General features: G+C 33.4%; 1 long non-coding RNA gene across 1 annotated transcript in view; it reads right to left on the reverse strand.

Moving 5' to 3' along the window:
* The window catches only part of LOC101992564, a 59,772-nt gene that overhangs the window by 15,824 nt on the left and 32,719 nt on the right, over positions 1-11,229 (reverse strand). Inside the window, exon 6 of the long non-coding RNA XR_258938.3 lies at positions 6,272-6,365. This is a non-coding gene — a long non-coding RNA (uncharacterized LOC101992564). The remainder of the gene's footprint in view (positions 1-6,271; positions 6,366-11,229) is intronic.

Raw genomic sequence — 11,229 nt, forward strand, 5'->3', positions numbered from 1 at the left:
GAGGCAGAGAGGCAGAGAGGCAGAGAGGCAGAGGCAGGGGGATCTTTGTGAATTCGAGACCAGCCTAGTCTACAGAACAAGTTCCAGGACAGGCTTCAAAGCTACAGAACGACAATGTCTTGAAAAACCAAACCAAACCAAAATAAAATACAAATTAAGAAAAATAGCTACTCCTGTGTAGAAATGAACATTTTTTAATGTTGAGTTTTTATTTTTTATCTTATTCTTGACATCTATTATGTGTACGGGTGTTTTGCCCAAATGTATGTCTATGTACTATTTGCATGGCTCGTGCCCACAGAGGCCAGAAGGTGTCAGATTCCCTAGAACTAGGGCTGTGAGCTGCCATGTGAGTTCAGGGAACTGAATCTAGATCCGCTGCAGGAGCTAGGCAGTTGAGCATCTCTCCAACAGTTCTCAAGTGATCCATCTCTTCTGCTTGCAAGTGTGTATCTAACATAGGGACAAAATTTGTCCAAAACAGTTTCACAAAAATGAAAGTTGTGAAAACAGATTGCTCTTCATACGACTGAGAAAATACTGAAACTTAGAAGTGTTGTAGAAATGATAAAATTTCTAATTAGATACTGAACTTTGTTAGATCCAAGATAACCAACCAATAGCTGGGGATGGTGGATGGGCCAGATATAAATGGTTTGGTATGAATAATCCTTCCCACCCCCGCCACTGTACTGGCTCATTTGCGGTGCTCCTTACAAAAGAGAAGGGGGGGCAATCCTTTAGAGCTTGTAAAAACTGTAAATTGTAAACATCTAGGATCAGAGATTTTGATTAAGCAGATCAGGAAAAATGTTGTATTTTAGCTCATTCTAGTAGTCAGTCCACAGACATTCAACAGGAGTCCATCAGGGTGGAAGATATTTTCAACAGAGGATTATGTAGCTAAACTTTTAGGTTAAACATGTGCAATATTAATGTCTATCTGTCAAACTACATCAACATATTAAAAACAGTAGTAGCCTAAAAAAGCAATTTCAATTTACAATTGACTATACTTAATTTCACAATACCAGAATAGACTGTGGCCTCAATTATTAATTCAGATAATGCCATTTTTGTTAGTAATACCAAAGAAATGATATTCTGAGTTTACTATGACTGGTAGAGCAAACATTAAGCATGGAGATGGATCAGAAGTGATTTTAATGAAGGTAAGTAACCAAGGAGCAACGATGTTTCTATCTTTTAAAATACAACTGCAAATGTCAGACTTTAAATTAGGACACTGGCTAACACAAAACTTGCAGTTTTCTACCAAAGTTTTATAAATGAAACCAGAACTTTAACAGAGGTCCACTATTCACTTATCCAGAACTGTAATTATATAGATAAAAGGGGAGAACAACATATGTAGGGTATGCAAGTTTGTGCAAATAGAAGTATACAAGTCTACAAAACCAACTTACTTGAAATTACAAAGTCTAATTCGAAAAGATATAGAATATAACATGGTATCTTTTTAAGAATTCATAAAAATAGTTTAAGGGTTTTCACTTATGCCCTATATTGGTTCCAATTACTGACAACATGAAGAATAGGATGTCTTTATTATAGTGAAACTAACAATAATTCAGGCTTCATTATATGAAGCTATAAAAGGAAGATCTATGCCCTTAAAGTAAAGGAAATACTCCTGTATGGCCACAACTTTTCTTTCTTAAACATATATCTGAATTTGTGGCATCAGCAACCTAGCTACTAATAGGTTTTACTATTCTATTAGCTTAAAAGTAAGAAGTATGGAACAGCACACATACTTCTAGAATTCTTCAACTCTAACATGAAATTTCCTGACTAAAAATTAAATACACCACCACTGAATAAATGGTTAATAAAAGTTCAAGAACCACAAATATTTACTATCCTCTTAAGGGTGCACTGGGAAGAAAGTATCTTTCAAAGGAACTATTCTGCAAACTACACATGGAAAACCCTTTCCACCTGGGTGCAAACTCCTTTGGCCACTCTTATCCCACACTGACAGGACTCTGCAGAACAGCCAGCTGACAAACAGCAGTGACTATTCAACTCCAGTTCTTAAAAGGGACAAGAACAACTGCTATGATGGTGAAACTTCTTCACCACTGATGCTCCTACTACTGAAAAAGCACTACTCGAGAAAAGCATATGCAGCTAACTCAGAGAAAGAAAGTACTTCAGTACAATTCACTTGCCAAGTCCATTTGTATCATTATTTAAAAAGGAATTTTAAAAGGGAAGGGTGAAGAGAGAAGACAAAATTAATATTTTGGTTAGAGAAGGGAACCTACAATGTATCTAAAAAAGCTAGTAACAAGTAACAATTTCAGCTTCTATGGCTATATTTAACTACTCAGTTACCAAAACTCTCTTAAGAGTTTTAATCATTTGCCAGAGTGATCAAAGAGTACCTTCCCTAGTGGTACAAATTCTAATCAAGACATAAAATTACACTTTTGCTCACAAAATATCCCTGGTTCCCTCCCAGGCACCTTGTACTGAATCACTATCATATGCTTACTTCAGATACTACTTAGAAAAACAAAACAAAAACAACGACCGCCCCACCCCTGAGATTCAAGCACTGGGTATATAGTTCAGTGGTAGAGAATATGCTAGTATAAGAACTTTGATTCAATCTCTAGAATAATAAATAATAAAGCATTAAGATTTCAGCCAATGACTTTTTTTTCCCTTTGGTGGTTTCAGGGACTGTTCTGGGGCCGTGGCATGCTAGCCAAGTGCTCTAACACCAAGGTATAATATTTCCTAGACCTAGCCTAAAAGAGTTAACAAAAGCTATAACTGAGGCTGGCAATGTGACTCAGTGGGTAAGGGTACCTACTCTGCAGTCCTGACAATCTTTGAATCTCATCCCTGGAACACACTGAAGTGGAGGGAGAGACTGGACATAATGCTGTTCTCTGAACTCTGTGCATCCACTACCCTATCACATACACAATAATAAAATAAAAATTTTAAAGTTCACAACTAATCAAATATTTTCAGGTGCAATCTATCTTAAATGTATATTATGTGTATTATAGAGGGAAAGCCTTACTTAAGTCCATAGTATCCATTTGTAAGAGAAATAAGTGTTTATTGTTAAAATGCTTTAAATAAAATAAAATGCTGTCTACAGATCTACAACTTTAAACGCAAGTCATCTTTCAACACTGTAAGCATTGCTTCAGAAAGACCCAAAACATAAAAGTTTGAATATTATTAAAAAATAAAAAATTAACAGATTAGAATTAGATATTAAATTTAAATAATAGTTAGTCTTGAATGCTAGTTTTGAGATTAAAAAATTAAAAGTGTGAAATTGGAGCAAAATAGTAAATTTAGTTAGTTTGCAAAAAAAACCAAACCCTACATCTTTTATCAAAATAAGATGTCAATGAAGAATGCTAGAAATAAAAAATACATATAAAAACCCCACAAAATTAACAAGGTAATTTTGAATAATTTATTTATTGTGAAAGGAATTCAAAATTTAATTTATGAAATTTAGACATATAAAAATAGTAATCGAGTGAGTGATCAATTGCAGAAATCACATTTAAAACATGTCACATTTTCTTTCAAGTGATTCTGACTTTCGAAATAGCAAATTAAATGTCCAATGTGGTTAAATAGTGCTGAGAACAGAAGTCCTACTTTAAAACCACAATTTTAAAAAATTTAAAGCCTTAAACTAATTAAATATTGCCTACTGAAAAAAGCTGATCAGAAAAATATTCAGTTCTGATTAGGCATTACTTGAAGAAAAACAATATAAATAAATTAGGAATGTTATTACTTTTAGAAAACCACAAAATATATACATGTAGAAAACTGCTTCAAATAAACATTTAAAATGTTTACATTAATTGTGTCTATTATTAAGCAAATCTTTGCAATACTTTAAAATCTCTACCAAAGAAAACTTGCTTCCACTGATGTAAGTAATGTTCATGAACTAGCATTATATAATCAGTTAATAATTTAAGGCCCTTTATCAACAGATATTAAATTACCCCATCCTAGTTTATTAAAGTACTCTTTTTATTGTAAGATAAATACTCCACTAAGAAATATAGAAACGACAGTACAAATGTTCTTTAAAGACAATTATTTTTCCTGAAACCCTGATAATGCCTTTAACTGAAATTTATAAATCTGTACTTGAGATATAACTCTATCACTGGGAAAAATTTAATTAAAAAATTGAAACACCAATAAATCTTTCCTCAAATTCTTACCTAATAAACTAGGTATTAAGAGGATTGGAGAGATTCACAAATTTGAAGTATTTAAACATGTCCTTTAAAGGGTGATTAAAGGACACATAATCATATATAACTGTAATAGCTTTTATTATTAGCCAAGTTATGGTCTCTTACCCTATCAGAAGTAATCAACTATAAGAAAACTTTTAATATCTATACTAATGCTTTTGGGTACTAGATTATTTAACAAGCTAAAGTCCTAACTTCATAAGCTAGTTTATTACTGTAAAGAGAACAAGAACATGATAATGTCAAATATTTGTGTTCAAACAGTAAATTCTCTGAAACCCTCAGGTATTATAAATCTTGAACTCTACATTAGGAATGACTGTGCATTTAAATCTTTATCTACACTATCAACTCATATATTGCTTTCTCCCTCATTTAACTCATTAAAGCTCTGTCAACTATCTGGATTAAAAGTGATAAATAAATTAAAACTCAATTTTTTCCCAGACACTCCATTTACATGTTAATACTGTCTAACATGGAAAACATTGGCTAAGATGGGGCCGAGTTTTTATTCATTTTTTACCCATTAAACCATTTTGTTATAATGTTTAAGATCAAAGTTATAAAGATACTCTATTCTTTGTATTTATCTAAAACAATCACCATCTAATATAACATCAATGTAACATAAAGCACCAGAAATTGTCTGATTTCTATTTAGTTTGAGCATTTCATTTTCACCTCAACTATTAACAGATATGCATTTCTGGACTGTCTATCTCATAAGCATCAAATTCTAGTTTTTTAGTATTTTAATATTATCTCAATATTCTAGCATTCTTAAAGACACCTGAAAATTGTTCTAAAATGTTTACACCATTTAAAGTTAAAAGTAGATTTATGAGCAGGAAAATTATAATTTACTCTTAAGATTACATTACACTTAAGAAAACAAGCCTTTGGGGTTTTCTATTTGTTACTTACATATTTTTAGTTAAAAAATTCTAAAGAAAATTGTAGTTACATTTCAGCCACTCTCATTTTATTTAACAAATATTACTAAAACTTATAGTTAACACTACACTAGCAAAAACCTAACCAAGTAATACTTAGTAATAATGCTCAGTAAACTCCCTATTACACCAGAATGCTACCATCTAGGAAACAAAAATTGTTTAAGTGAATACTTTCTGAAACGCTGAACTAAAACTATAAAAATCAAGTAAAACAAACATTAGAAAATGGACTATCATAAGTATTTTGGAGGTTAAGATAACAGTCGCCAGAAGTTTAAGCATTATATTATATTATCATTAGACTGCTGTAACTTTTGATATTAACAATGACTGAGTATCATGAGTAAGATAGTTTCTGCTTAAGAAAGTAGGTATTTCAGTTTCAACCAAATCGTGACTTTTGGTTAGGACAGTACTTGGAATACTTCAAATTTTCTTACAATATTTTCATTAATCTTATCTAATTTTTAGGCTGTACCACTTCTCCACTTGTCAAACAGCCAAGTACCAAATTCCACTTGACTTAAACACTTCATTTTGTGAGAATAAAGTCCACTACATAATTAAATACCTTACATAGCACACTGTAGTAACACCCTTAGGGGGAAAAAAAAAAAAGACAAAACATCATGTGTACTGTTGGGGGGAGGGGATAAACTGAGGTGGATCTACTACAGCACTATAAAAGCCAACTATATTCTTAAAAATCTAGATTTTGAACAAGCAAGACACTTTGATTCTGCCAATTTACCAGATTTCTGTTTATTCTTTACTTATATGACTTAAACATTTCAGCATTACCATCAATTATATTACAAATTTAATATAATGATATATGACAGGTTTTAAAACTTCATTACTACAAAGCAGACACACTGACACATATTTACACTCCCAGCACTAAGGGGAGGTCAGGGCAGGAAAATCAGTAGTTCCAGGCCAGCTTAGGATACCTAGCAAGTTTCAGGCTGGGCTGTAGAGTTAAGATATTGACTTCAACAAACAAAAAAAATGAAAAGCACATTAGTATACCTTAATCCTCTATCATGTTCCAATGCATTATGTCAGTATTCAGTCAAAGAAACTTATTGTTTTCCAGAATTGGTTCTCTTCTAAAGGTTAAAATCTGCAATAAAAATGTCATGTATTATTATATGAAGACACTCAACAGATATAAATCTCTTGTACTTCTAGTTGATCTCTGAACAGAGTTAAATCTTGAAATTAACCCATCTTGCAATGCTTAAAGAACCTGTATGAAAATGTTATTCAAACAGAAAATAACTTATTAAGAACACCTGTGATATGCATTATTACCCAAAGCCTGTTCAAACAAATAAGTTTCTGCTTTCATTTCTCTTTATGACATTCATTTTTATGACATTCATTTTTAATCTATGGATGAGTATGCATAGGTAGCTTTAGAAGGAACTAAGGAAGATTATCAAAAAATATTCTTTGTGTTTCTAAAATCCAAATAGCTTAAAAACTATACAAGGAATAGGGATAAAATTTGACTACCTTTCCCTGAAAATTACTAAATGTATCAATGACGCCAAATTACCATTATTCTCAACTTTGGTCTTGTTATACCCAAGTGAAAATTTCTAAGTATTTTATTACAGTTCTAACCAATTTAAAAATCAATAGACCACTACTAGTCTTTGAATGCTTCCAAATATAGGCGGAATGCAACTCCCCCCCCCCCTTGGTTTCTGGATCTTAAAAACTGAACTGACAAGTACATTAAAATACAAATTATTAAATTACCAAAGGGATAAATGTACTACATATGAACCATAATGCTTTGTGGGAGTTAAGAATGGCTGAAAAGAATGAAAACCAAAAGCCCCTTTATTCCTCTGTTGCTAAATATTTGATTGTTTAATAGAGAAAATAAAAACTCCACACCATCTTATGTCTAAGAACCACCAGTTCAAATATCTTATTTTGAAAGGTTAAAAGAAATTTTTGCATTATATTTTTCAAAAGATAATAATTTCAAAAATGAGTGCCTTGAAATATAAGACCACAAATTTAAAACAACAAAGAAATGATAGAAGATTAGATGTTAAATTTTAATACATATATGTAATATAAATATAATATATGTAATATAATGTAAAACATATATAATAATATATGTTTTGAAGTACTGTAAAAATACTAGACAGAAAGAGGTTTGGATATAAAATATAATGTGTATGACTAAAAGAAAAATCTCTGAAAGTAAAACTCAAATTATTAGTTTATTTAGAAAACATCAACAAATGTCTCCTGTATAACCTTTCTTTGGTGAAATAAAATAGGTTTAAATAAAAGTACACTAAACTCAAAACTTCCCCCCAAAAGTATTAAGAATAAAATTCAATACACACACGCACACACACGTATTTACTATTAACTCTTATTATTTGAAACTTTTCTCAAAGAAAAATCCTTTAAAGCATCTTTTATACAGGCAAGAAAAATAAAAAAGTTATGTATCAGAAAGTATTATTTACATAATTTATGAGTATTTATATATACTAACAATCAAACATATATTAGTAACATATTTTAAAATAGACCTCACATTTAAAATAAGCTATCAGTTTTAAAATTCTAATTCTGTAACCTCTTAAAAGGCTTAATTTCATTTTCAACACTTTGTTGAAATAAAGTGGTATTTTATTACTGATTTCCTTTGGTTTTTATGAGATTTGAGACCACAAAGTTACAGCAAGTCCTAGTTTGAAATCTAATTATATGCTAAAATTAATTGTAAAGCGTAGTGTTCCTAAATTTGTGTAATTAAAAAGTAAAAAGGACAAACCATGTATAGTCTTACAATTCTTTCTAAAATGTGTTGTTCTAATTATAATCATACTAATATGTTTCTCATAAAAGGGGTTAAAAAGAAATCAATCTGTAGGGATTAAGTGTCATCTAAACAAAATAAAATTAAAAAAGACTAAAGCTACTTTAAGATTGGAAACATTTTAAGATTTGAGGTGAATTTTTATAAAATTTCCATAATTATAACTTTATAATCTAGTTGCTGAAAGCTTATTAAAGAAATGTTAATTTTTTTCTTTCTGTAAACTAAGTCAGTTGACCAATAGTTCTTCTATACTGAAGGTTTCTTCAACATTCTTAAGTTACTACAAATAAATACATAAATAATAGAAATAAAACTATACACAGACTTCAAAAAAAAAAAACCCCAAACTAAAAAACAGCACACAAAAGACACGGAAACATGGAATCTACAATGTGAACACTACTTTGGAATTTTTATCCTTAGGTGTGGTTCCTGATAAACATTAAAACATATACCAGTGTAATCGCATACAAAAACCTGAGGCTATATTGTACAAATGTACAACGAAGACAACAGTTTTTTAAAAATTGTCTAAAGTTAAGACTGTGAATTGGAAACAGTGTGAAGAACAGACAGAGGAACATCAAAGCTCCCAGGGAAGCTGCACTTTTCTTCCCTCTCCCTGTAGTATGAATGCAGCGCCAGAAGAACTGCTCCAGCAGCACCATTCTCCAGGGCTGCTTCCCTGTGCTAATAAATGACCTCTGCAGCCTTCACAACAGAATACAAAATTAGAGTCATCAATTTCTGCAGGAAAACACAGATAACTGCTCATAAACAGTTAAATAAGTAGGTATATACCTTCTGGAATTCTTCCTCTGATCTGGCATTATATAAAAGACAAACATATTTTGAATGTTGTGGAATTATATAGCTGCTAGTGTATTCTAAAGCTCTAAGTAAATTAGTTTAATAAATAAAGAATCCATTACTCATTTCAAAAAGTTGGTAAAACAAACAGAAGGGAAAAAATAAAGCCCTTCATTCATCACCCTCAAAACAAAATAAATCCCATAAACCAAAGTGCCAAAAAGCATGGTTTGGTGGAAAGTAAAGTTTTCCCCCACTCCCAGAATTCTCTCCCAGTCACATAATTTGAATAAAAATTAAAATTCAAAAACCAACAGTAAAAAACAAAACTTTAGTATTAGCACTTGAGATATAATTATATAAAATAAAAATGAGATCTTCTAAAATTTTAACTAAATCAAAATTTATAGTTAATTTAAGGAAATATCCAAAATATTTTGTGAAAATATCCAAAGTAAGCAGATTCAGAAAGGATTGTGGGTTCAGTAATAATTATTATGAAAGTAATACAAAATAGAACGTATTTATTAATAGAAATGAACATGTTTTCATTTGGACATTTCTAAATGTCCATTTTAAGGCAATATATATTTGTCTTAAATTGAAAATAGAAATCATGTCTCAAAATTTCAATTATTTATAAAATATAAAAATTCCTTTCAAAAATCATCTGCTCTTTCAAAACCACACTGTCTGTTATCAAGATGCAGCTAAAAGAAATGGCAAGCAGGGGAATAAATACTGCCGACTGTTTCAAGCAACACTAAACACTAACTGAAACCAACCAAATAAAACAACATATATGTACTACTGTATATAACACACTTCCTCTTAATGGATTTGTCAGAGGAATGCAGTAATATATAAGCTCACCTGTATATACTTACCTGTTATATTTGCAATTTAAAAACATAAAGAAGGTCTTGTAAATTAAAAGTTTTAAAACACTGCAATGAATGGCTGAGTTAGAAAAACATTTTAAAATAGATTTTCAAAGTTTTAAGACTATATCCAATTTTCATGAAAAATGTGTAAGATAATTTAAAGTTTACTTTCATCAAAATGAAAGAAGCAATTTTCCCATGATCTGCATCCAATAAAAACATGAAGACGAAGATGAAAAATTTCTATCAAAGGAAAAAACAAACAGCGTAGACCTTTGGCGCAGTTTTCAACCAATGAAGAACAGAGAGAAATATGTCTTGTTAACTGCAACAGCAGAAATACAGTTTTCTGAAAATTGTTTTTCTAGTTTTACTTTTTAATACACGTTTCAGAACGGTCAGAAAGGCTTTTATGGAAGAAACAGCTCTATTAGGCACCGACTTTGTAAGAAATCTCCATTTTTACTTTTCCGTATCTATCTTGAGTAATTCTCTGACTAAACACTGTTTTTCTGTAGGTGGAGAACTATCAGCTCCGCGTTCCACATTCAAACCCCCCAGTCCCGCTTCCTTCCAGCCAATCAGGGGGGAAGAAGTGCGGCGTTGGGGAGCTCCGTTAGACACAGTTTGAAAAACCTCGCAGTGCGCTCTCACTCTCCTGGAAGGGATCGAAATGAGGGCGGGTCCCCAGGCTCCCCAGACCCGCACCAAATCCCCGGTTCTGCTCAAATCCCAGGGAGAGACTCTGCAGGGGGCCGGCCCGGGACAGCAGGTCACCGAGGACCCAGGGAGCCTTCTCTCAGCGAGAAAACTGAGGAGCCACAGCAAGAGCATCTCCAGAAAGTTCCCAACCCAGACCCGTGCGACCCTCCCGCGGAACGTCACGTCAGCACGGCCGCAAAGGGTTAATCTAGGGGCGCTCTGGGGAAGGATGGGGTTCAGGACCTCACGGGGGTACAACGTGGACTTTTCACGAAGCCCAGTGCCCGGGGAACCTACAGTCAAAGCTGTCACTGGCGGACTCGAGTTGTCGACGCCGGCTTGACCAAAAGCCAACAGCTAAGGAAAAAAGAAACCTGAAGGGAAAGACAGCCCCGCTTTCTTCCGCCACGGCGACAAGAGTTCCCAAGCCAGGGGGAGACCTGCGGAATTACCGTTAAATCGCCGCGGCAAGGGCTCGCCCGCGGGAAACAGCGGGTTTCACACTACTTTCCCTTGAGACGCGCGTTTCAAGGGCTGGAGGAGGAAAAAGTCTCCCAAGATCGCGCCGGGAGGGAACGGCAGGCTCCAAGCCCCATCTTTGGTCTCACCCCGACACCCCACCCCCGCGAGACCGAGCTGGACGCGAGTGTCCCGACCCCGGAGCGGCCGGCCGGCCGGCGCCGCCTCCTCCCCGCGCTCCGCAGCGCACACCGGTTCCCGCAGGCAGCCGG

The sequence above is a fragment of the Microtus ochrogaster genome, unplaced genomic scaffold, assembly GCF_000317375.1.
Source record: "Microtus ochrogaster isolate Prairie Vole_2 unplaced genomic scaffold, MicOch1.0 UNK97, whole genome shotgun sequence".
NCBI classification, from domain to species: Eukaryota; Metazoa; Chordata; class Mammalia; order Rodentia; family Cricetidae; genus Microtus; species Microtus ochrogaster.